Below are 25,815 nucleotides of genomic sequence, written 5' to 3' on the forward strand. Positions count from 1 at the left end.
CCCTCCCGGCTGGGCGTTCTCTCTCCCGATGGTTCCCTTTGCGAGCCCCAGCCCCGGGCCTGTGCCGGGGCTGCGAGGGCCGGGGGAGGCAGCCCGGAGGGCGCAGCGTGCGGAACAAGGCTCGCTGGGAATGCGGTGCGGGAGGCGGCCAGGGAAGGGAGAGCCCGCTCCGGAGCCCCTCCAGCCGCTCCCCTCCGCGCCGCTGGCGGGCAGCGATGGAGGCTCTGCACTCTGAGGCTTTCCCACTTTTTGAACGTGGGAAGCAACACAGGGCATCTTTAGCTCCTCTAAGGCCTGTGTTCTTCACGTGAATTTATAAGTCATTGTCCCTTTTTGCATCTTTTATCAAAAAAATCTGCCATTGCATCTATTATCAAAACTTCTTTACAAGCATTAATCACGTTTCACTACATTCTTTAGGCACAGTAAATATTTCTGTGCTCTAGTGACTGCTGGGAAGTGGGCATGGAGAGACTGCCACATGCCCGGGATCTCCGAGCAAGCAATCTGTTAAAGCTGGAAGATTCACAGAACGGGAGATTGGTTTCTGGTCAACCACTATTAACAGTCTCGCTGAATATCGAATTGCATTGCTGACACTTCAGTGGTTGATGTTCTCAGGTTTGTTCCTAGCAAAGCCCTGGCCTTTTCAACAGCATCAGAGAGAGCACAAGCACAGAACAGTACACATCACTCCAGACTCACATGCAGGGCACTGCTAAACCTTACAACAGCTCCTTGTAATCAGCTCGGGAATTTAAATCCCACCACTAATACACAGCACCTGACGTTATTTCATTACAAAGGGCATAGTATAATACACGACCAAAGTTTATCTTCCAACCAGCTCAAAGGACAGGAGGAACAACCTCCACATGGACTGTGAGATCACTGAAACACTTGTGCAGGGGTGTGTGTGCAGGACTTGGGCTACAAGCTGGGAGGTGTTACTGCAGACATCTAGGTGTTAAAGGTGCTCCATGCACAGGGACTACTGGAATAACCCACAGGAATGGGTGTCTTTCACTTGGACAGCATCAGACTAGAGCTGAAGCCCCAGAGGAACTGAAATTGCACTCTAGCCCCTTTTTCTCCCCACAAGAAGATGAAGAAAAGCCACTCATGCTGCACACATCTTCGAGGTTTTAGTTAGGTTCAGTTCTTACACGAAGTCAGCCAAGTGTGGTGGCTGCAATAGGAAACACTGAGCGCTGGTTGCACAGGGTTTGGGTTTCCTCTGCTCTCTCACTCTGCTGCGTGGGTAATGCAATCTGCAGCTGAATCTACCACATAACTTGCTGTATGTTCTGTTGTTTCTGTGGGGGTCATTGCTGAAGTTTCCACTTCCCTTTCTCCATTACTTTGTGTATCTGTGAAACAATGCCCGTTTTGTTTGATGTTTGCCATCAGAAATGCAGTGAGTCCTTTGAAATGTTCTCTCCTCTCTGGTACGGTAGTTCTCTTTAGGCAGTCCATGGAAGGTGACCAGATGTGCAGGAATACCCCAGATGACAAACTTCATTTAGCAGACAGCAATTGATTCTCTGCTCACATTTTAAACATTTGTGCTTTAACTTTTCTCTACCCCCATGAAACAAAAAGCTCCAACCACCCCAATTCCTTACTCTGTTGTGAGGAATAATGCTCACAAGCCACAATAAATAGGACTCTGCCACATATGGTGCTGCTAAATGTACCCAGACAAATCAGAGAAGACACAGGGACAAACCAACATCAGCACCAGCTAACTATGAAATTCCAAATTAGATTATTTCTGAAGTAGGGCACGGGTTAATAAGAGTGTGGGAAGCTGTTAATTTCAGAGAAATAACAGCTTCCATGTCTAAAAGTGTATTTAATCCGTGTGACTGTCAGGGCAGCGGGCCAGCCATAGCAGCCCATGGCTGCAGGGTATAAGGGCAGAAGGAAGAAGTGTGTCTCCTCCAGCTCTGCAGGAGGTGCAGGGGGGGCTTTCTGCTTCCCATGTGGTGGGCTGAGGTCACCTGCTGCTGTGGTGTCACCTGCTGCTGTTGTGTCACTGTCTGCAGCCCAGTGTCTGCACGCATGCCTGTCTGACTGGATGAGCAGGCTCAGGACCCCTGCCTGCCTGGTTTCTGTCTGGGATCACAGTGATGATTTATACCCCTCTACCACATTCTCTCCTGTCCCTCCTCCTGCCTTCAGGGGTTATGTGTGGTTTGTTCTGAACACCACCAACCACTGGGAGGTCACAGGGGCCTCACTTGTTTCCCTGCTAACAGGATCTAATGCAGGGAGCAGTATCAGATGCCAGTTCAGAGGACATTCTTCACGTACCTTCAGAGCTGAATTCTGCCTGTGAAAAGAGAGGTTTATTTCATCCTGTTGGTAAAATCAGCTGCAGAATTTCCTTCAGCTCGGGCTGTAGGGCTCTACCAGAGCAGCCAAGGAAAAGCCATGAGCACAGACTGGCTCCATCTGTAACCAACTTCCTCAGTCCTGTTCACCCCGGGGCAGCATCCTGACCCATTTAACTCGTGTTTCTGAGGTTGAACTCTGCTGGTTCCTGGTTCCACTCAGGTGATCTGCCCTCCCTTGCTCCCATGTCTCGCCTCCCCAGGCCACAGAAGGCCTGTGCCAGAGGAGCAATGAGGGGACAAGTGGACAGAGGATGGGAGGGAGAGAGAAAGCAAGCTTCTTCCATGGCTGCAGTCAGCTGTAAGGGGGGAAAGGAAGGAGGAAAAATAGTACAGATGATGGAGGAAAAATGCTACAGCTGCATGAGCACAGGTTTTGCAGTACAGAGCCCCAGTTCCCCCCCTGCCATGGGGCTGGCAGTGAGACTGGGATGGCACCACCTGCAGAGAGGAGCAAACTGCACAGGATCCATTCTGCCTTTCTTTTCTGCCCTTACTTTTTAGGAAATCATCCATATTTTTAAGCTATATAACGACACTACACAGTCACAGGGCAAAGGAAGGTTTCAGGTGTGCTATCTGGCACCCTACCACAATTTTACCCTGGAAATGTCTTTCTTTCCCCTGCATAACAGCTCTTGAACCAAAGGTAGGAGGAATTGACCCAGAACTGCCTCCCCATAAAGCTGTCATGTTAGCACAGCAGTGCTCAGAAATCATTTGCCCCCTGCTAGGTCCTTTTCCCTGGACTATGTATAAAATCAGGAAAAAAGTAATCCAGGTATTTATTTGCCCTCCTGCCTTTCCCTGCCTTTCCCCTCCCCCTTCTCAGTGTCTGGGCTGTGGAATGGGAAGCTCTCAGGCTGGCAGAGGCACAGCAGCCTCAGGAGAAGGTCAGGCACCAGGAGCACACACCATTGCAGCTGGCTGTTTGGGTGCTGGGAGTGCTGGGGAACAAACACTGATTGCAGCTTATCAATAGCAGCGTCTCTCTCGCCTCGCTCAGTCCTCCCATGTGCAGCATTTCTCTGCAGGACTTGTCAGCTACCAGTGGTTTTTAGAGAATACAACCAGGCCATTTCAGATGTGCTGGCAGCACACCTAAAATGGTGTCAACAAATTCTTCCTATTAATTCTTGATTTAGGAACTGAAGGGCAAGGGAGAAGTTGCTGATGGACCTGTGGTACCCCTGGGAGGGAAAGTACAAATGTACCCATACTCAGATGAAGTAAGATGTCTGGAAAATAATAATGGACAGGAAAATGGTGTTCTGGAACTGTTTAACAGAGCTGGTCCACTATCACACATTGCTTTGAGGGAATTTAGTGGTTTATGAGTCACCAGGAACCAGCTCATGTCCAGCTCTACCTCTCTGGCTGGACATCTGGCCTGTGCTTTCATCTCCTACAGCGAGGGGAATGGAGCCCAAGGTTTCACACTGGTCCCAGTCACAGGCAGGAGACAAGAGGTACTGGCAGGGTGGAGTGTCAAGAGCACTTGGATGTGAAGTGATAGCAGTGTAGCCCCACATTTCTCTTCACAGAGAAAAGCAAGGCACATCTTCCCAAGAATATTTCTGAAATTCACATTCTCTGAACCTCAGAGAAAAGAAAAACAAGTCTTATTTGCTGTGCCTGTGTTTGTGCAAAAGTAAAATGCAATATGGAGATTGTTTACCCAAAGTCATGGTGATTTGTTTCCTTGGCCTATCAGGGCCAAGTGTGTGTGTGTGTGTGTGTGCTGGGACTGTCAGCAGACAGTCACGAAATGAGTACCATTTGTGCAGGGCTGAGTGCTTAGCAAAGTCAGTTTTAGAAGTATAAAATAATATAGTATAATAAAGTAATTAATTAACCTTCTGATATTAATAGAGTCCTCCTCATCATTCCTACTTTGTCGGAGTCCTCTCAGAACAGTTATATAGCAGGATGCTCTGGGAGCAGATGTCCAACTGTGGTGAGCTAAATCTCTTTTGGAAAACTCCTAGAAGGAGATCTAGCACCTTGTTCTGGTTCCTTTCTTCAAGCCTAGTTTGCTTCAGTATTGCTGTGAGCACACTTGTGTTTTTAGGGCAACTGTCAGCCAAATTTGAAGTAGAAAATTATGTTGAGCAGGACATGAAACACTGAAATAAGCAGGTTACCTATTAACTTTGGTATCTTTCTGTTTTACTTCACACTGTTGCCACAGTTCAGATCTTGATTTCACAATATTTTACAAAACTGACAAAACTACATTTTCATTGTATGAGTGGCCATGGAGGAAGTAGAGGGGTTTGGGAGCTGGAGTTTCTGGGACACAAGCCTCTGGAAGCAGGGTAATATTGCCAGCTTAGGACAGCAACTGAACAGATTTGCTAAAATTATGAAAAAAAGAAGTTTGGAAGGGACTCCAGGAGATGTTCTACTCAAGTTCCTCTGCTTCAGCTGCATCTATTTGAATCTCAATAGTGATATTCTTGAAAATGTCCAGATATGACAATTCCACTGTTCCCACAGGCCATTTATGGCAGCACCCACAAGAAAGGTAAAAAAAGCTCGCTGCTAAAATGATTCCAAGGATAAATTAAGCAACTTAGGCTTTTACTTAAGGCTGCTGGTAAATCCAGGACACTTTACTTCATCTGTTACATCCTGGGCATCTTTTCAATCATAATCTTCAGTGCCCCAAGCAATAAAGAAGATGCAGCTTGAGCTACTATGCTGAGTTTTTGTGGCTTTGTGCCAGCTGAGGATCTAGCCTGTTTGTTTTTATAATGACAGCTCAGACTCTGGACCACAACTCTGCAACAGGAGGTTGGGCTTTGAGGGTGCTGTCTCCTGATGTCCTGCTGGCAGCACTCATCTCCTTCCTGGAAATGAACCCTTTGTTCCTGCTGCAGACCTTGGTTCACCTCCTCACAGACATCAGGGCAGAGTCCTGCCTGGAAGCTCACAGAAACACAAGATTTGCAGAAGTGCGGGGTCAGAGTACTCCCTGCAGGTGCTGCCCAGGGCTGTCTTCTCCCTCTGACTCACAGATTTTGCAACACAGCAGAGATAGCAGGGCAGTGCTCCCTGGAATTTGGCTGCTCTGCTCTTTGCCTAGGTATCTGTTTGTTTAGGAGTTCGATTCATCAGCCAATTACCATCCAAATGCTCTGGCACCTACTCACCCAGCTGGGCTGGCCTCTCCCTGCCTGGCACCGGATGTTATTGAACATTGATTTCACACTGAAGGTTGTTTCATTGGGCCTTGTAGGTGCCTTTGACACCAGAGTTCTGGAAGGCACTTTCACCCTGGCAAGCTGAAAAGCTTGTATGTTCTTACACATGTGCACGGCACCCAGAACTGGCAAAAGGATATATTTCCAATGAAAAGCAGCAAATTAAAGCAGTGGCTGTGCTTTCTTTCAGCCTTCATTGTGCTGTCATGCCCCTTTTCTTCCCTATCAGCTTTTGTGACACCAGGCTCTCTTCTGACCTCTTCTTTTAAAAACTTTCTTCTCCATTTTTCTTTGCTCACCGTCCTCCTCTGTTTGCTCATCCTTTTTACACACACCTGCCTTGCAGAGCATCTTCAATACTTTCTGTATTGCATGCTTACAGGGGCCTGCAACATGCAATTCAACAACAGAATGCCTCCCTTGTCTCATGGCCTGACATTGACAATATCATTTCACTCTTTCCATGATCTAAACTCTGAATCTCTTTGTGCTTTTTGTCTTTCTTGGCCCTTGGCATGTTGTTCTCCTCCTATTCATCCCTTGGAGTCTCTGTCTAACTTGGTTTGGGGCATTTATGAGCTGGTTTGTGACACTGCTTGCACATGCATGTACAGTTTAGCTGTCAGGAGATGTATGTACAATTTAGTGTCAGGAGAAAGAGTCTCAGACCTCTGTAATGACATTTGGGTCTGCAACTGCATTATTAGACCGTCTTCTGGAATTATCTGTTTCCATGGTGGCTACAAATGCAGGAAGGAGGAGCCACCTCCCACACTACCCAGGAACAAATGCATATCTTCAGGAGGAAAGGACAAGCAACTTTTGCCAAGCTCCACAGGCACTTTCCTCTCCCCACAGGATTAGTCTGGAGTCCTGCCAAGACAATGGTTAGACACAGGGTTTGGGAAATACTGTTACAGCTCAAAGATGCAGCCACTAACTAGACACTCAAGACACAGAACATACTGTTCACAGCTTGGGCCTCCACAGCCTTGCAAGCAAAGAAAACTCTCAAATCTTTCTGAAAACTCTCAAAATTCTTTCTTACAACTGTGTTTTTCATGTCCACACTTTCTTTTCAGTTTGATATATTTCATACCTAAAAATGGCAAGAGAGGAGAAAAAAAAAGCAGCCAACAAGGCCAATTAGTCTACCCAAAGTTCTGAATGAAACATCTATTTGATGTTGTACCTTTCTGTAAACAGGTACATTTTAGCTCAAGGGTTTTACTTGGTTAAGTATTCTGGGATTTGGGGAGATTTGAAAATAAGCTTACATAATTGGTTTATCCTATCAGTAATGTTGATAACTGCATACCTTCGTTGGCTGGCAGACTAAACTTTGAGTTGTCATGCACTATATTAAACTAACAATCAACAGAAAACCAGATGGGATTAATCTTTTATTATTGTTATTCAGCATGAATACTTAAATGTAACAAGAGCTAAAGGTAAAAAGCTCACACGGCTTCAATTAAGACATTCAAATGCCTTTGTCTCCACCCTAACACAGGCCAGACAGAACTAAGAGAGGGCAGCTTACAACCCTCTCAGTGACAACCTTTATTCAAAATCCTTCTGATGTCTGTTCAAGATTAGGCATCATCCCTAGTATTTCAAACAGAAGCTCAGCATTTGTATGATATGAGGTTACACTGCTACAGTCCTGTGAGGAGCATGGGACAGATCAGTCTAATAAGTCTTTGAAGAAGCAAAGAACTGTCTTTAAATGCCAAAATAATGTGATTTTTGATAGCAGATTTTCAGAAAAATTAAAAAGGGCTTCATTCTGCTTAGAACATTAATCAGTGAATTCAAGAGGTAAAACTCTTCATAGTAGTAAAGCCAATATGAAAATCAAGCATTCAGTGGGTTCACAAATGGTAAGGAACTCAGACTCTACTGAGACAGGTAGCCCTCTAGGCTTCAACAAACAGGCAACATGTCCTATTTTACACAGTTTGACACAATTTTGAAGACCCATCTGTGAGTAAAAATGAGTCCAGACAGGAAACCTTTATCTGGATAGCACAAAGCCAAGATTAGGAAATGACACCCAAGATTCAGCAAAGTGTAGAAAATTTCCCATGCAATTCAAAGTTTTAATGATTTGTTGAATTTGTTTCCCTTCTCTCAATTTCTTCTTCTCTTCTTCCTCTTTTTCTACTCTTCCCCCTTCTTCATTTTGCTTTTTTAATTTATTATTTTATGATTGCACTGTGCCTGCTCTGACTTGGTAAATCTATCCCTACTATTTAGACATGCCCAACCTAAATAAAGCAAGAAACTCTTAAATTCCATAGAGATGCTTCATTTTCAAGCTGAAGGCAGCAACATTTAATTACTAGCAGGCTAATCCTGCAATCATCACTCACCACAACCACTCAACACATGGAAGGGTGCTAAATTGATTCTAAATAGTATTGTGTAATGACTGACAAACATAAAAAACAAACAAACAAGAAAACTAAGCTGTTCAGATAAAGGATACGTTCTGAAATGTGGTGGAAAAGCATCAATTAAGACTAAAATATCCACAATGGCAGGTAATTTAGATCTAGGTTGATTTCCAGGTAAACCAGAATGTTTCTCCCAAATCTCACAGGCTGCTTACCACTATTAGTCACCTCTGGATTTTTTTGTGTGAGGTATTCTTCCATGGCTGGGAGGGTAGCTGCACTAATTCATCAATAAGATCCTTTTCATGAGACCAACCACAGTCTGGATTGGCACTGATGAAGCAGCTCTCCAGTTTCTTCCTGAAAGCAAGCAAAAGGAGAGAGAACAGATATAATTTCAGGAGCTATAAATTCACCATTACCTATTTACATTCCACTTGCTATTGTGAAAAATAACTACAAATAATATTATTTGAGATAAGGTACTGAAATTATCTGATCCTTTTACCTTAAGAAAAAAGCTTTTCAAAGATCAAGTAATTCATAGTTAAATGCAGTCACTCCCTACACACTGCATGCATTGCCTCTATTCATTAACTAATGAGATTCCTTTTGTACCCTGCAAAAAAGGGTGACAGTTTGAGCACATGAGATTAACTACTTAATTTTGCCTGTTTTCTAACACAATATTGCCCTGTGTAATATGCATTCCATATCTGGGCTTTTATGTCCAAATACAAAATCTGCTAAAATGCGTGGTTCAAAAGCCATAGCAACATCCTACCTAAATCAAGAGCATCAAAACATCGTGTGGGGCAGAAAGCCACAGAGGATTATTGTGTGTGATGGGATTTGAAGAATCAAGAAATAATCAGGACAACTACATTTGCTTTCGTCTTTGGTATCCACGAGACCGCCCCGTAGAAGAGACAGAGCACACAAGGGAACAAGGGTGACAGCTTCTGCAGTGATGACTTTTCACTGCTTTTTTTTTTGTTCTAATACTGTAGTTCAGAAAGCACAATGGGCTACTGTGCTTTCCACCAGCACATAACTAGCAATATCAGAGATCCCAGCCCTCCTTGTTAATTCAAGGCAGTGTCTGATCTTTTCTAGATTGTGCCCAGCGCAACACGTGGTGAATTGAATGAGCACCACACTCTGAGCAGCTATTTGGAAAGGCATCCAGTTCTACAAAACTATGACACATTCTCCCCCAAATCCTGCTTCAACTAGTCATTCAGAATTGTGCCTTATTTTAGTGGTTACATTTTATGCTGTAAGTCATAACTCTGAAAGATTACCGAGGAGGATGCAGCCTATCTCAAATGAAGAGGACAAGGGGAGACTGTGCAGTGGCAACATGTACTGTTGCAATGTTCATTGCAGGCACAGCAGCAGAGAGACCTAACAGGCCCTGGAAACTTTTTGTATTCAGGGATACAACACAACTTGCCACAGATCTTTCTTATAAAAGCTGAAGCAATGCATCTTCATTTTCTATTGGTGGGCAGTCACTGTACATGACAAAAAGAGCTTCATGAAACAAGCTGTGGACATGGCATTTAGTCCAGCTGTAACTTTTCAGTCCTGATAAATGCACTAAACTGAGTCAGAAATTACTCATTCCTCTCCATAACACTGCTCCAAAGCCTTTGACTGCAGAGAGCCAAGATACTGATCTAGGATAATAAGACAGGAGAGAGTATTCCAGGAAAGTTCCAACTGTACCTTTATGCTTATTGCCATTTTGCCAAGTTCAAACCCATTTCTTCTGCTCTCTGGGCTATATCCCAAAGGACAATCTGGCATGCATCCAGAGACGGGCCCTGAAAGAAATAACATGGGGCACCTGCACTTTGTCTAGTAAGTAACATCTACTAAATGTTTGAGGCAAAGTTGATGTTAATACCCACCACTTGCTTAATAACTAAGAATGATAACAGGCAATGACAGGATAAAAATGCTGCCCTCTGCCCTTCATTGCATCTAGATATGTATGAGAATCATTAAACACAAGTAGTGTTCAAGACAGAGCTGATTTGCAGAAAATGATCTTTTCTTATAACAAGATCCTGTTGGCCTTTCCAAACAAATGGATGGCTCCATTTGGCAACAACATCCTTAAGAACCCATTTACATTTTTAAATTAGTTTATTGTGATAGTTAATAGTTAATTATTAATAGTAGTTAGTTATTGTAGTTAACTTTAAAAAAAAAGAAGTCATTGATATAAAAATGGAGACTGAACCAACACCATGACCATTTTAAGTTTCGTGTTCCCTGAAAGAGTAATAATTGCTGACACAATCTGCTCATCCTTACTGACATCATCACAACCAGCTCAGGTAAAGATGTTCCCTCTCATTAGAGCAGCATTGGTATGGGCACTATAATGCTTAGAGAAATTTTAATTTGGCAGCAGTTTGCCTTCTAGAGCAAGCAAAGATTGTTGTGTATAAAACCCAGGAACTGAAATGCCTTGGTTTCACTTTTGTTTCATGGCTGCAACCCTGCCACTCTGAAGCTGCAGGATCAAAAGGCTCCATCTTGCTGTGATATAGAAGTCTCTGTAGACAAGCTTATAAAACAGGTCTCCCAGGTATATTTTCTGATTAAGAAGGGAAGAAAAGTGATGTATAGACGGGCTAATAATGTAACTGAATTGGCACAAATGTGCCATTTCAGAGGAATATACTCCTTTCAACCAGAAATTTAAATACCAGGGATTTTAAACGCAGGTGTGTTCAACTCTGAAAAAAATCCTTAGGTTGCATCAAAGGGAAAAGTGACAAAACAAAAAGGAGGCATTTGAAGTTGGGCTTTTGAACATGTATAAATGAGATGTATGAAAGGGAGTAAGGACAAATAAGGAGTATCCAAATTTTGTGGGTGTTCAGGATATTTTGGGAGATTTGGAGATTCCTGGTGGGCTGCAATCACATGCCAGTCCTTCAGCACTACAGATTACCTGCTGAATAGACCTGAACTTGTCTAGGTCCAGTTTGAAATAAATGGTGTTCTGCATGCAAAAAGCCAGTCCGGTATCAGTCTATATCAGCAACTGGGAAAAAGGGAAGGAAAGGGGAACTTTTAGTGGTTTGATTTGATCTAATACATATTAAAAAAAGCCCTTTTGTTTTCCAAAGAATTCTGCTCTACAACCAGATAACAATGGATTGTAAATTACTGGATGTAAAGACAAATTTTTGATATATTTATATTATACTGGCAATTTTTCCTGCTCACATGAAACAAAAAACAAACAAAAAATCATCCTTTTACTGACTTTATACAGATATTATCATATTCTGGCAGAACAAAGTACATCACCCGAGAAACTGTCTCACAGTGAGTGATGTCTTGCATCTCTGCCAATATTAGCTTTATGGACCAAGTAACAATATTATGTTAATAACTGCTGATTGCTATTTGTGTACCAGACTGTTCCAATACCATGGTGATGGGCATGCTGTTGGTGTCTGGAACAGATGGACAGAACACAAGAGATCTTTGCCTTGATTTCAAGACAAATAGGATTACCTGTTTCATTAATAATGTTACATGAAAGCACAGACAAAACCACAGTTTTATCTCCACTTCCACTAACTGACAGGAGGAAAAAGATATATGGCACACATTGGATGTCCAAAAAATTTACCCTAACTTAAAGGGAGAGCAAACCTTTGAGTCACTTGTAAAGCCAACACAGCTGCTTTATGCTGTTTAGAGTGGAAACAAAATTCACCATCTTATTGTCAGCAAAAAAACTCCTTTGTAGCTCCTGCAAAGGGGATACTTAAGGCTGGAGATGAGGCAATTGCCTGCATTCTGCCCAGCACCACTGATTCCCTATCTGCTGATTTAAACACCCCTTACAAAGAAGTCATTGCAACAGCTTCCTGCCATTTGAGAAGAAAACTGAAAGCACTGTGAGTGACACTTGGCATCAATGCTTTTATATGACAATGAAATAGAAAGAAAAGTACACTTCAATTCCATAATGTTGTTTCTTAAGCCCTACCTCTAGCACCAGATAGACACTTCGTTCTGCACTCTTATTCTTTCATAGAAATGAGGAAGAAAGACCAAGAGACGAAAGAAGAAGGACATCTTTTCACTGTAGGTTGTGCAATTCTGTTTAGAATGAAGCCTGTGATATTGGGGAAAAAGTGATCTTGCAACAATCTCATACACAGTAGAAGATACAATGCTGTGTACTATTGACAAACTGGCTTTGAATGACTGAAAAAGCAGTTACGTGGGGAAGAGAACTTGGACAGAGCACTGAGACCATAACAATAACAACTCCTTTCCTATCTCGGTGGAAATCAAAAAGAGGAAACTGGATACTGTTTTCATAGAAGAGCTGCCAATTTCCCACTGATATCAGAAGCCAATCATGTTTGGAAAGGAAATTACCTATTCCTGCATGGCAAGGCTAGCAGGTGCAGATAGCATGTGAACAAATTTCCCAACCACTGATCTGTCAAGGGCACAAGACATAAAGTGCAAATGGTTTTATGGACAATCATTCAGTTGCTGCCAGGCCATCCGCAGATCCTGGAAGCACTTAATTCAACTTGGCATCCAGAAAGGTTTGAAATAAGGCCACCTACAGAGGTGAGGTGTCACAGGAGCTGCCAGAGCGAGCACGACCCAGCTTACAGTTTGTGTCTCCGCACGAAAGGAGGAACAGCCATGAAAAATGCTGAAAGTCTGAGGAAACGAGATTTAGCAGCTTCTGCTGAACGTGTCAAGCAAGGTCAGCACTGCGGGCGCTGCTTGCTGTGACTGCTGGCCTCTGGGCATCAAAGCCTCACAGCTAAAAGGAGAAAACTTTCTGCAGTGCTCTTGCTCTTCATTCCCTTTTCACCTGCAAATAGCACCCATCTACATGTGTCCAAGGAATCTGTCTACATCTCTCCAACCTCACACTGCCACAAACACAAAGAGATTTTGAGTGGGTCCCCATTCTCTTCTGAAATACAAAACTGGAGAAAATAACAGGAAATAGCAGAGCAAAGATGGTTTCCAAGAAGCACAGAGCCAAATCAGCACTTTATTCTGAGTGGGTAAATTAAAAATCTCCTCTGCTGCTCTGTGGAGCAGGGTGAAATATAGTAGAAACACTAATAGTGCTGCAGAGCTTTGCATTTGCAAATATTGACTGCATTTTCATTAGGTTCTAGTCACAAAAACAGGTTGGATAAGGTTGTTAGTGTTAATTTGAAAGCTAAGCAGTGATAGCTGCACATACAAAACTACATCTCTTCCTTCTTCTGAGGGACGAGTTCCTCTCTCCTGAAATGGGTATCAAAGATGGAGAGAACAAATTATCTTCTGAATTGCCTGTTTATTGCCTACTGACCATTTGGTGAGAGAAGCTGGCTGGCCTTTGGAGGGTGGTTCATTTTACTTTCTCAATTACTTCTGTTCTCTTCAATAAGAAAAGTGAATAGAACGTGTAATAAGAAAAGCAAAACTGTGTACAATATCATCTTTATTGTCTCAATAATTCATTTTGTTCATTTTCATTAGGAAAAACCCGGAGTTTCCATGCTTTGGCACTAAAGTTTTAGTCTAGGTTCTAGAAGTTAAACTACATGCTTTTTCTTAACTTCACTATCCTCACAGTTAACTTACACATCCCCATTTAGCAGAGGTACTGCTAAATGACTACCAGAAATTGGTCAGGAGTGATGAGGTCATAGTTCAGGGCATGAGATCAGAGAGTAAAAAATCTCTATATTCGAGGCTGTGCCAGCTTCAAGGGGGAAAAAAATAGGGCAAGGAGGAAAGAAAAAAGAAACTAAATGAAAGATTGCCCTGTAGCCTTCAGATTTTCTTAGATATTCACCAGTGAAATCAGTGAAATATTCTTGGGCAACAGTTAATTTTTAAGCTGATAATATTCAAAATACTACCCAAGGATCATTGAAAATAGCACTGGAAAATGTGACCTGAGATGCTGTGACTTACACTGAGCATGTTAAGAGGAAGACCACAGCTGCTTTGGGTATGGTCTCTGCTCTCAGGCACCAGTGTCACACTCCACACAAGTTTGTGGTTAAAACTTGTTTTCCATGACACAGACACTTCCAATATACAGTGTCAAAGAAAGGCTATCCAGGATAGGATGAATGTGTAGTAGTACTTCTCATAAGCAGACTCCCAGTCTCCAAATTCCACAACCATTTGTTCCTCCTGCAGCCAGGAACACATACCCATGTTTGCTCCCAAGGTCACTCAAACAAGCCCCTTCCCTTCACAGAATCAGAAAAACCAGTTTATCTGCATAGTCTGATAAGTGCAAAGATCACCTCAAACGACTTAGATTCAGGTGGTAGTTGTAGATGAATTGTTGGTATTAACACAAAGAAGGCACTTGAGCTTCATGATATCTAAAGGCGGTCTTGTACAGGAAGACAGCTCTTGTTTCCCATACCTACCCAGCACTCATAGATGATACACAAGGCTCAGTTCTAACCTGCTGGCAAATACCCCATGCAGGAAAACAGCCTAAGGAGCCTGGAAAACCCACCACCACTGCCCTTCTTGGCCCTGGAGCTGATTCAGATGTTGGCTATGGTTATGCAAGCACAGATCTGAGCAGTGCTAGTTTACAAGGCCAGAACTGCTCAGGCGGGAGTCACTCAAACCCCGGTCACACCACCTGTATCAGAGCGTTGTGAAAGTCATTTGGCAGGATTGACAGCACCCTGAATTCCTTACAGAGGTAAATACTGCTCTCACTGCCTCAGTGGTATTCAATATTATAAACTGGGACTGCTGGAAGAAGGGCTCATGACCTGCAAACTGATTGCCTATTAAAATGGGAAAAGTAAGGCCAAGAAGGCAGGAATTTAATGCAGAAGTCTGCTATCTCATAGAGTAATATAAGAAATAAAAGCAGGGAATAGGAATTAACTTCCTCAGATTTAAGGAGTACCTATCCCTGGATAGGAGCTGTGCTGTTAGACAACACATCCTAGGGTGTACTGTACATACAGTTTTTGTAGAAGCTTTATTACTCTCTAGAACCATAAGTTACAGTTCGTTTAATTGAAATATTATTCTATTGCAAGCCCTACAGAAAGGTACATTTTTACTGAGAATTTCAGTGAGGCAATGGAGGTTTTTTATCACACCTATGTGTACAGATTCTTCCATCCTAGTTATGTCAACAGATATTTTCTGTTTGGTGGAAAAACATTTGCACTTGGCTAAGCACCTAGATGAAGCCCCTTTGTTTTCTGCAGTCAAGATGTATCTTTTTTTACAGGCAATGACATAATCTACATGAAACCCACCTTTCTTTCTTACCAAGGCTGATACATACATATCCTGTGTAGGATAAAAAGGTGTACATTCTCTGTGTAGAATAAATTTTTAGCTGGTGCTAGTAAATATGAGGTAGATCATTCAAGCCCAGGCCTGGAGCTAAATGAAATTTTCAGAGACAGAGAGGACATGCGCACAGCTGTTTATTCTGAACAGTTCTTCTGATAGGTTCCTCTTTCCTTTTCCATTTAAGCTTTTGTGTTTTTTCCCTGGGACAAAAGCACAGCTTGCCACTACCAGATATTTCAGCTACATGTTCTCAAATAGTCAAAGGAAAACTATTATTCAAGTCAACCAAAGCACTAGCAAAACAATGGAGTTCTTACCTACTGAGATGAAGATCAAAGATGAAGACGTTGATAAGAGCTACAGAAAATTGTCCTGGTTCACAAAACGTACCTATTAAACTTGACCTACATGTTCAGGTAGATTGCTTTGTGCACCTGCTACTGGATTTTGTTTTCTCATTCATCCCTACTAGACAAATGTATGTGATTTTGGAATGACTAGCAGGTTAAGCAAAATTAATCTTATCACTAATATTGATGTAAGAAACAGTTTAAAAATGCAATCTACATATAGATATAGACCAACTCCTAGCATATTTTCACCTAATGAATAACCAACTTCCAAATAAATGCCAACAAAGCCCCTGCACAAGAGTTCAATATTGTAATCCTGTCCCTCAGTTCTCTATAAAACAGGGCTACAAGATGAAAGCAGGTTTAAGTTTAGAAAGCTGCTTCCATTTGCCCTTTCTATGTCCCAATGAGGTAACCTTGCCAGTGCTGGAAATCACTAAATATAAAGGAAGTGCCTTCTCCAACTGTTCTGATTCCCTAAGGAAAAAAAAGGCTTTGTCATCATATTTTGTGTGTGAGTGCCTATTCTGCTGTCTTCACTTCCTCTTAGAGTAACATTTTAATCCAGTGCTGATTTTCAACTAAATTTGAAAATGAATCAGAAGTTTCAAGACACAAAATCATCCCAAGTTTAGTGAAAGTAGGCAGCTAACTGGAAAAAGAGGAGATCCAGATGGTGTCTCCAGTCATGGAAAAGAGTGTAGCAAAAGCCTCACTCTTACCAGGCGTCAGAAAATCCATCTAAGACAAAGACCACACAGGCCAGGGGGAGAACTTGCATGAAGCACAAATCCATTGGAAACCAGGCTTCAATGATTCCATTATTCATGGACTTTTTGCTCATTTCTTTTAGACTTTTCTGCCACCCACAAGGCTAGGGTTCCCCAACTATCTGTTCATGCCATTCACTGTCATAGTTGCTCTCAGAATAGATCTCCTTAGTGCCTCAAACCACTAAATAGTTCTTCAAATACCTTTTCCACACATCTACAGTTTTTCTCACCATAAGAAACCATTTTCACATGTGGCCCAATTTAAAATGTGACTCTGCTCTGGAACTGGTTTGTAAAAGCATATGAGTCAGTGTTTTTCTTTCAGTTTGTTTCAGATATTCAAAGCCCCAAATGGTAGTCACTCACCTTTTGTGCAGGCAGAAGTCCTGCCCATGATGCCATATACTTGGGAACTACCAAAAGGGCTTCAGGCTATGTAGAGGTGGTTTCTTCTACATCTAGAAGTGCCAGTGGGTGAGATTAACTACCTCAGAAGTTCCTGACCACTCTTCAGAGTGCCAACAGAAGAGCTCATGCCAGTACTGCTAACTCAGGTGAGGCAGAGCCAGCTGCCATGCCTCAGACCAGGATTTTAAACCGCTTAAAATGATGCACCTCTGTGCTTAGTATGAATTAGGGAAAACCCATAAAAACTTCTCCATGACAGGCCAGCTTTTAGCAGCTAGAAGCACCCATTTGGCTGTGGAGGGAAAACCTCTTTCCTCTGCACAGCTGTATCTGTAACAAGACATCTGTCCATGTCCTAACCCAGCCAAGGCTGCAGCTACTGTTGTTCCAAGAAAGCAAAAATAAGAAAGAGAGCCCTTAAGACTCCAAAACTACCTACTCAAAAAAAGAGAAAAGCATATTTCACCAGCAACAAAGACATTATAAGGCCCAAGTTTATTGCACTTCCTCATAGAACAAAATGCTTTTTGGCACATTTTTCAATCCCATAGATGCTGTGGAGTGAAAATTAAATTAATGCACAGAACAACTGTTATGACTCAGCCTTCAACCTAAAAGTAGTGACCAGTACTGATCATCTGTATCAAGCAAGTTTTGCACATTCTTTCACAGTTTCAGCGGCCAAACGCACACAAAAAGGGAGGTGCTCATCTTGACTCCAAATAAATCTCAAATTTTTTGGTATTTTGATATTCAAAACTTGGCATGTAACAAGTACCTTAATCTAGGAGGTAGTAGTTGGCTCTCTTTTCTCCCCCCAGCCATCCACTTCCATAAATTGCTAGGAAGCTGGAAGACTGGAGTCCCCTGTTCCTCTTCCACATGAAGTGAAATGGCCGGTGGGGTTCCACATTATTAGTGTTGCACGTTGAGGGTTGGAATAGGCAGAGAATGATAACACAGGCCTTATTTCTTTAGGGAATCCGGCTCAAATAATCATCCCCCACCCACTTCTTGCACTAAAAAGACAGCTATTAACTCCCTGATCTGCCTGCCTGTGACAGACAAAGGAAGGGAAGAAAAATAAAACAAATGAACTGAGGAATAAATTACTTTTGGTAGTCACATGGAGGAGAAGCCTCTGAGGAAATGTAATCACCACACCCTGCCACTTATTAAAGGATTGTGTGGAAGCCATGGCTGGGCAACTGCTTATGCAAACTTAAGGAAATATTTGCTTAATAAAAAGATTAAACAGAAGGTTCCTTGACTATGTCTGCTGTGCCTAACAGGACTGGACTGTTACAGAAAACATGGTCTCTCATTGAGATCCATCCAGGCAATGGTGTCTGTGTGCAGCAGACAGATCTGTGCATGCACAGGTTAACTGCAGGATTCAAGCCACAGGGGAAAAGAGGAAAATGCTATTTTTTGCCTACAGACTGTGACAAAAAAAAAAAAAACAAAACAAGCTCAGAAAATTAGTTCTGTTATGGATCAATACTTATATGCATGTGTGCTTTCAAGGCAGAGCAGAGTTGCTGTTCTATTTGAAGGATTTGTTGCTTAGCAAACTTTCAAATGAAGACTTTTCACATGCATCTGAAGGAAAAAATTGTAATTTGAAATTTGGCCCCAAAAATTTTTTTTAAAATGTGGAGCTATAGGAAAAAATCAATCAATACATACACAAAATTTACAAGTACAATTCCTACTATGAATATCCAGCAGAAATTAACAACACTGCAGAACTCTCTTAGTTACATTTTTCCCAGTGAATGGTACTGTTCACATTCTTCAAAAAGATTAGAAGTGGGAGGTTGCATGGAGCTACTCTGATTCATTTAATCTTTTTTTGTCTTTTTCCAACTAAGCATTTTCACAGGGGAAAAACAATGATGTCATCAAGTTCCTCTGTCTGCTGAGACTGTGTAGTTGCAAGGTTTTCTGCTGATTTATGGGTTGGAAAATTTCAGTGATATTGCTAATAAAAGTAAGTTATTTTGGCATTACTGTGTGGTAGTTCATGAAGAAGATAGAAGTACCTCATGACCTGCTTGTACACCACAGTTAGGGGATGAAGAACCACCCAACATTCCAGGATACCAAAAAGGAGACCAGAAATAGGCACAATTTTCATTTGAATAAATCGACTCCATATTTTATTAATTATTCTTGTCTGCAACATTATTTTCCTAGTTAGAAGACACAGATCCAGAGGAGAACAACACAGATTAAATTCTGCCTCTGCAGTGTGCTGCGATCTTTCCTGCTACAACCACTCATCCAAACATTAAAAAAAATCTAGGAAAACTCACAGCTTCACATTAAAAGTATTAAATTAATTAGCTACATCTTTAATTACCAAGCAAAAATGACAAAGCTAGTTGTTGCCATCTTCACTATCCAGGCTGCTTGCCGTGGTGATGTTTAAGAAAAAGGGCTGAGATGCTGAGCTATTTGTGCCCAGCTCTGACTCCATTTGGATCTGAGCCTAACTGGGTAGAGACAGCACTGAGTTACTACTCAAGGCTGCCACCTCCTGTTTCAAATCCCCACTTCCTCACGGGCTGATTAATAATCTGATCAGGGTGTTCCTCCCAACAGTGGCTTTGATTGTAAAGCTGATTCTGCATAGAAAGGATGTTTCCTCAAAAATAATTAGCAACAAATATTTACATAAGTTACACGAACTAGACCAACCACGCAGTATGTCATATCCATCTTAGAGCAGCTATTGATTTCCAAAGCTATGAGCCCTCATGAAAATAATAAAAAAAAGATCATTTCCTCCTCAAGTAGCACTATGCTGTGTGTCACTGTTCAGCATCTCAGCAGACAGGCCTATCCATCTTATTATGCACACTAATCAACTGCCAGATAAAAATGCATTACTGACATCTGAAATGTGCTTCTGCATTTATAAAGTGTTGATTAAAGAGAGAAAGATTAAAGAGAGAAAGGTTGCATTTCACCTCCAAGTATTAATACTAATTTAAAGTACAAGTGGCATCAAAACTGCCAAAGTTGAGAAATTAGAGGCCAGTCTTACACTTTGCACACTCCAGATACCTGACAGTTCTTTGTTTCTAATCAATTAGGCACCAACCTCACAGCCTGTTATTTGCATCTGAGACTTTCTCTTCATGAGTCTGGCTACTGGAATCTAAGTAAATGCATGTTCCTCTCTTACTATCTAGCCTGAGACATCAATATCTCCCTAATCAAGAAGCATAAAAATTCTCATTCAAAAGTTTTAAGTACATACAATGTTCACCTGCAAAATAAAAAAAAAAGAAAACAAAAACAAACCAAACCAACCCCCCCAAAATTCTGTATTTCCTTTTCTTCTTGTTTGTCTTATTTGATTTGAAATTCAGGGCAAATAATCTCTACAAAGTTGCTAGTTGAAAGTTTGTGATATTGAGTGTGACAAGAGAAGAAAGGTTTTCCTGATCTTAAGCTAGTGGTGCATCCACATATTTGAGCTATTTCCCCATTTTCATTCTCAATCTTAGTAAGTTTTTGGACTTGGCCAGAAACAAAAGGCTTTAAAAATACCAAGTCTTTTGAGAAAAAGTGAAGGGTTAAATTCAAACTCCCAGCAATAACAGATATTGAGAATTTGTATGCATTCTGGAAAAGCTACTTAATGAAAGACACTGCAGTTCATTCCGAAATGTCTCTCTCATTTAGTCAAACCCTTAACACTCACAGAGTTGGGGCATCCACAGCTTCTCTGGGCAGCCTGTGCCAGTGTCTCATCACCTCTGTCATAAAAAATGTCTTTCTTAAGCCCAATCTAAACCTGCCCTCTCAGTTTAAAACCATTTACCCTTGTCGTGTCACTGCAGCCCTTGGTAAAAAGTCTTCTGCCACTTTTCTTATAAAGCCCCCTTCTAGTATTGAAAAGCCAAAATAAAGTCTCCCCAGAACCTTCCTTTCTCCAGGCTGAACAACCCCAGCACACTCAGCCTGTCTTCACAGGAAAAATGGAAAACCTTACTGCTTTCTTTCATCTAATATGAAATATGCATTTTACAGCAACTACAGATACTCTCATGTAGAAGTATTTGGTAAGAATTGACTTCAGAAGTGCAGAAAACAGATAAAGAATGGTAAAAAAGAAATCCATTAATCAATTAATTAAAAGCAATATTTACCTGCATGGGGCTTAACTTCACCACACTAAAGAACAAATTTATTTGAAACTACTTTCTTTGAAAATTTGAGATGCAAATTGACTTCAGCTACCAGAATTCAGTAAATTACATTAAAACACTATTTGCATGTGCTGTGGATGAGTTTTGAAAGCTGCATTTATTCTTTTAACAAGTCAGTATTCGAGCTCACAGTATTAAAAAATCAGTGTTGTGGTTAATGTACAGGACTGGTGTCAGATGATTTAGATTCTAGTCTTAACTTTGTCTCAGACTTCCCCTATGAGATCATCACTTACAATTATCTTTCCAGAACTGGCATCTAATTTTGGATAACCCAGCTTTGCCTGCCAGACTTTAATATCTGGAACCCAATTTTCAGAAAATGGTTTAATTCGCTTCAGCTGGTATAAAAAGAACTTAAAATCTCTGGAAATCGGGTTTCTGAAACTCTGAAAATCCATTGGGTGCCATTTATATCTCTGGAAAGTGGCCTCAAAATGTTACCAGTGATGTAAGTGAAGAATTCAGATTTATTAATACCTTGCATCTGCTGCACATGTAAACAACCACAAAATATTTAGGGCAATGGAGAACAGGATCCAGAGAGAGCACCCAGGGGTTTCCCATGAGTCCAGTGTCCAACATGTCTATCTGCACATTTTACTGCTTCATCTTAAGGCCTCAGAAATTGAACTGTTTCAAATAAGAAGCAAGGCTATAAAGGCAGATTTTCTTTACCATAAAACTATTTGTTTCCCCTAAATTTTAGTGAAATCAGCACAAGTGTATGCCCTGCACGAATCTGGGCTTTTGTGACAAAGCATCATCACATCTACAGTGGTCAAAAATTTATGAGGATTTGCAGTGCCTGAAGTCTATAAGATAACTTTGTTTGAAGTTGAGTTTTAAAAGTTTTGAATGGCAGATGGGACATATGCTATAGATACTACATAAAATGGAATTTTTGTTGAATTTAAAACACAAAGTGACCTTTGCAATGTGTTCTTATGTTTATCTGGAAATGAGCCAACAAAAATAAAAGTTCATTTTCTGTACCCCTAAAAAAGAAAAACATTTTCTTTGCCCTGTGAAGAAATGTTTGTGAAAAATACCCAACAATAAAAAAACCTCTCCTCATAGTATTTTAATTACAGCCAAGTATCTCACTCAAGAGTCCTCATGTAACCTACACTGGATCATGCCATCTGTGTGAAGATGTTTTGCAATTATGCCAGTACTTCCAGCCCAGATGACTCAGAATGGGTGGTGCTTATAGGGAGGAGAATCCAGACCCTTTTGTCCTTCACAGAAATCCAGGCCTGCTCAGTACTCCTGGGCTGCTACAGTTTGACAACCAAGTTGTCTTTTCTTAGCAGGAAAATTATCCTACTTTGGCCCTCATGACCGCACTGCCTCTGGCACCTGAGTGTGGTTGGCTCTGATAACCAGGAAAGTGAGATATTCAGGATCTGGGGAAGGTCAGAGTCCCTTAAGGCTAATGAGGTAGTCACACAGTGTTGAAGGTGTGTCTGCTGAGGGCTTGTCTGCCCTTTAAACCATGATCTATTCAGTAGTATCCAGACTGTTTTTAACTTATTACATCCACAGTTCGACAAATCCAGAAAACTATCCATGGTTAGTGTTTAGTCAGGGGACATTTTCTGTGAATATTTCTAGTCTTCTATTTTTGGTAAAGTAATAAAATAAATCCAAGTCAAAGGTAAAATGCCTCAATAAGAAGCCAAACAGATTATTGAAGAGAAAAGATTAATTCTACTTTTCAGGTAGAATGTCTTTCTCCTGCCCTGCCAGTACAACATTGGAACCAGTCTCATCAGCATAGGAATGAACTGGCCTCAGTTTCTCCAGCCAGCCAGAGTTTGCAGGTCCAAATTCCATACACCTACACTGGGAGAGAGGGCTCTGTGGGGAGTGGAGGAGGGACTAAGGAGCACACTGTTTGCTTTGCTGCAAGCAAGATATCACTAGACCCTCCTTTCTCTTCTATACTGAGCAGAGCTATAGGACAGCTGTTGCAGTAACTCATGTTCCCTTTTAATTCTGAGTGTTTCCTGCCTCTCTTTGTATGCCTGCACTATTAGGTTAAGCACAGAGTACTTAATTTGCAAGTTCATAAAGGTCTATCAAACTCTTTATAAAAGAGAGGTAGTACTTTCTCTGATAAGCTTCAGCACTCTGCTTAGTCATCAGACTTTTATTATCTTCTATCACAACGTCTAGCTCACTCACAGAAGACACAGCTTAGGACTCTTAGGAAACTGTGGATAGTTCTCTCCATGGCTTTTCTTCTTACAGACACTGCTTTTTAAAAAATCTTTAAAACGAGAAGCAATATCTCAGTTCAGCTAAATCAGTAAAACAAGTTTTAAAAGAGATGTCTGTTCAAACCACATTTCATTTCCTCTCCTTGCACTGTACATGACATTTAATAAGATACAAAAATCTTTTACGGCTGCCCAGCAGCTAACATCAACAACAGTTGGTAGTAAGAAGAATGGTGAATTTATTGACTATACCATGCAGGATGCAAGTTCAGGTGCTTCTGGTATAGAACCTGTATCCCTCTGATATTAAATCTTTATGCTGGGCTACAAAAAGCAAATTAACAATTTATATTTACCAGACTTCAGTATCACTATTTCCCAAGAGACTTTGATTACACCATAAATTCTGATGGCAATTATCAAACTAACCCTTTATCATACTGCGTTTTCTTTAACTGATGGCCTAAATTCCTGGCAGGAAAAGGCTCATCTGATAAAAGCTACAAAACATTATTAAGAAGGAGTTGCGTGTTATATATAACCTATTTAAGGATCTACTGAGTATCTAACCTCAGAAAAGTTAGTGAAGAAAGTTTGCTCCTTTTACTTCATTGCTGCCATATTAAAACATGGTTTGCCTTGGAGCAGAGTAAATGTTGCCACCACTGTGCATGAGGAGGCACAGCTGAAGCATTCTGTCTGACAAATAATTTGAACCCAAAGTGAAACATTTCTCACTCTGAGATTGCAGATGCTTTCTACATGAGCATTAGTATGAGGTGCCATGGTACCATATCCAGCTTTGTGGGACTGAGGCATAGGCTGGTTAAGTGCTGTGTCCAGAATCACCCAGCAAGTCCAACAGCAGAGTAGGAAACAGGGTGTAGTTCCCCTAGTGAGTCCTCTATGCCGGGTCCAACGAGCTGAGGGATTTAAAACATATAGATTAATTATTTTTTCTGGACAAAGAGCAGGCTTTTACGGCAATTGCTTTATGCATCTGGCTTCAACCAGCAGTGTAAACCATGCCATGCTCTGAAAAGCAGAAGATAAGATCATTAATCATATGTATATGAGAAAGCCAGGTAAAGCTGTGCAGAGTGACCAGGATGTCCTTCCATCACAGCTGCATGCCACTGGATCAGTCCATGTTTGTTTCCATAGCCTCTTCATCCTACTAGGTATGACAACACTGTTGTTTCCTCATTCTCAGTATCTGGATGTGATTAAAGTTTAAAAAGTCAAATATTATGGCCTTTATTCTGGTATTTATAAAATTTCTCATTGCTCTCACTATTCTGAAAAATTAAAGGTAGAAAAAAAATTACAACCATAAACATATACAGCTATCCATATGAGATAGGAGAAATGGGTTTAAAGTGTTTACAAAAGACTTAATGTGAAAGGAGCTGCCAGGTTCTGGAAGAATGGGTGTGGGGGTCTTTACCAACATGAAGCCATGTGAGTTTGTTGCAGAGAGAAGCACAGCCTGAACTTCTGAACTTCGGGGAAAAATGCACAGACCCAATAGACTTATGAGTATTAATATCTCAACCCAGGGTGGGCTAATGGTTAATTTTAAGGGTCATGCAATGCACAGTGAGGGAGGGATACGCGTTCAAGGGGGAATATGTAGGAGATGGTTTGGGAAGGCGGCACGTGAGGAAAGGAGGTTTCTCTCTCCAAAAAGTCAAGAGAAACCCCACAGGGGTATGGCCCACTGGGCTCTCTCCCTTTATTCGAATAAAGTTAATTTTTGCAGGATTCCTCTGTCTCCTTTGCAGACACTGGCTTTTCACATCGTGATTTTCCACACAATATGTAACTCCCTTAACTATACAACCCCCCTCGTGGTTATATTGTGTGATAACCAATTGTATCAGGCTGCTGTTCATAATGGACCAAGACAGCTCACGGCACGGAGGGAAAAACCTGGGATTTGTTCCTGACTTCTCGTGGAAGTCAGGGGAATTTGGGGCAACACAATAAACAAATACTGGGCTGCCAGAGACAATGCAGGAGGTCATCCTTATCCTTTACAAATATTGGGCTGCCAGAGACAATGCAGGAGGTCATCCTTACTTATCCTTTACAAATATTGGGCTGCCAGAGAGGAGCCAGGAGATCACACTTATCTTTTCCTTTATTCAGAACCCATCACACAAATGCACACTGTTCGCCAGGCAGACCTGAGCCAGGCCTCCTGGGAGGAGTAGAAGTTCCTCCGGGCTGTCGAGCTATGGAATAACATAACATTCATGACAAGCAGCTTTTAAGAGCTGCCTGATTTCGCCAGCGCGAGGAGAGAGAGGAGAGAGACCCCCGCGGGGAGGGGAAGGCGTGAGGGAGGAAGGCGGGCCGCCCCTCAGGTGACCCGTCCCCGCCTGGGCATGGGTAGGAGACGAACACAAAGAGCAGACCTGGCAGGTTGGGGTGGCTCGGGGAGCCTTGGGGCGCCCCGAGGGTTCGGTTTCGGGGC

At 41.7% G+C, this 25,815-nt stretch overlaps 1 long non-coding RNA gene across 1 annotated transcript; it reads right to left on the reverse strand.

Annotated features, from left to right (window-relative positions):
• Positions 1-2,062: 2,062 nt before the first annotated feature.
• Positions 2,063-25,815, reverse strand: LOC115948425. The gene is made up of 4 exons (XR_004082248.1): positions 25,757-25,815; positions 24,075-24,259; positions 8,217-8,361; positions 2,063-2,335 (listed from the first exon to the last, which is right to left on the reverse strand). It is a non-coding gene; the product is annotated as an uncharacterized LOC115948425 (long non-coding RNA).

The sequence above is a fragment of the Geospiza fortis genome, unplaced genomic scaffold, assembly GCF_000277835.1.
Source record: "Geospiza fortis unplaced genomic scaffold, GeoFor_1.0 scaffold134, whole genome shotgun sequence".
Taxonomy (NCBI): Eukaryota; Metazoa; Chordata; class Aves; order Passeriformes; family Thraupidae; genus Geospiza; species Geospiza fortis.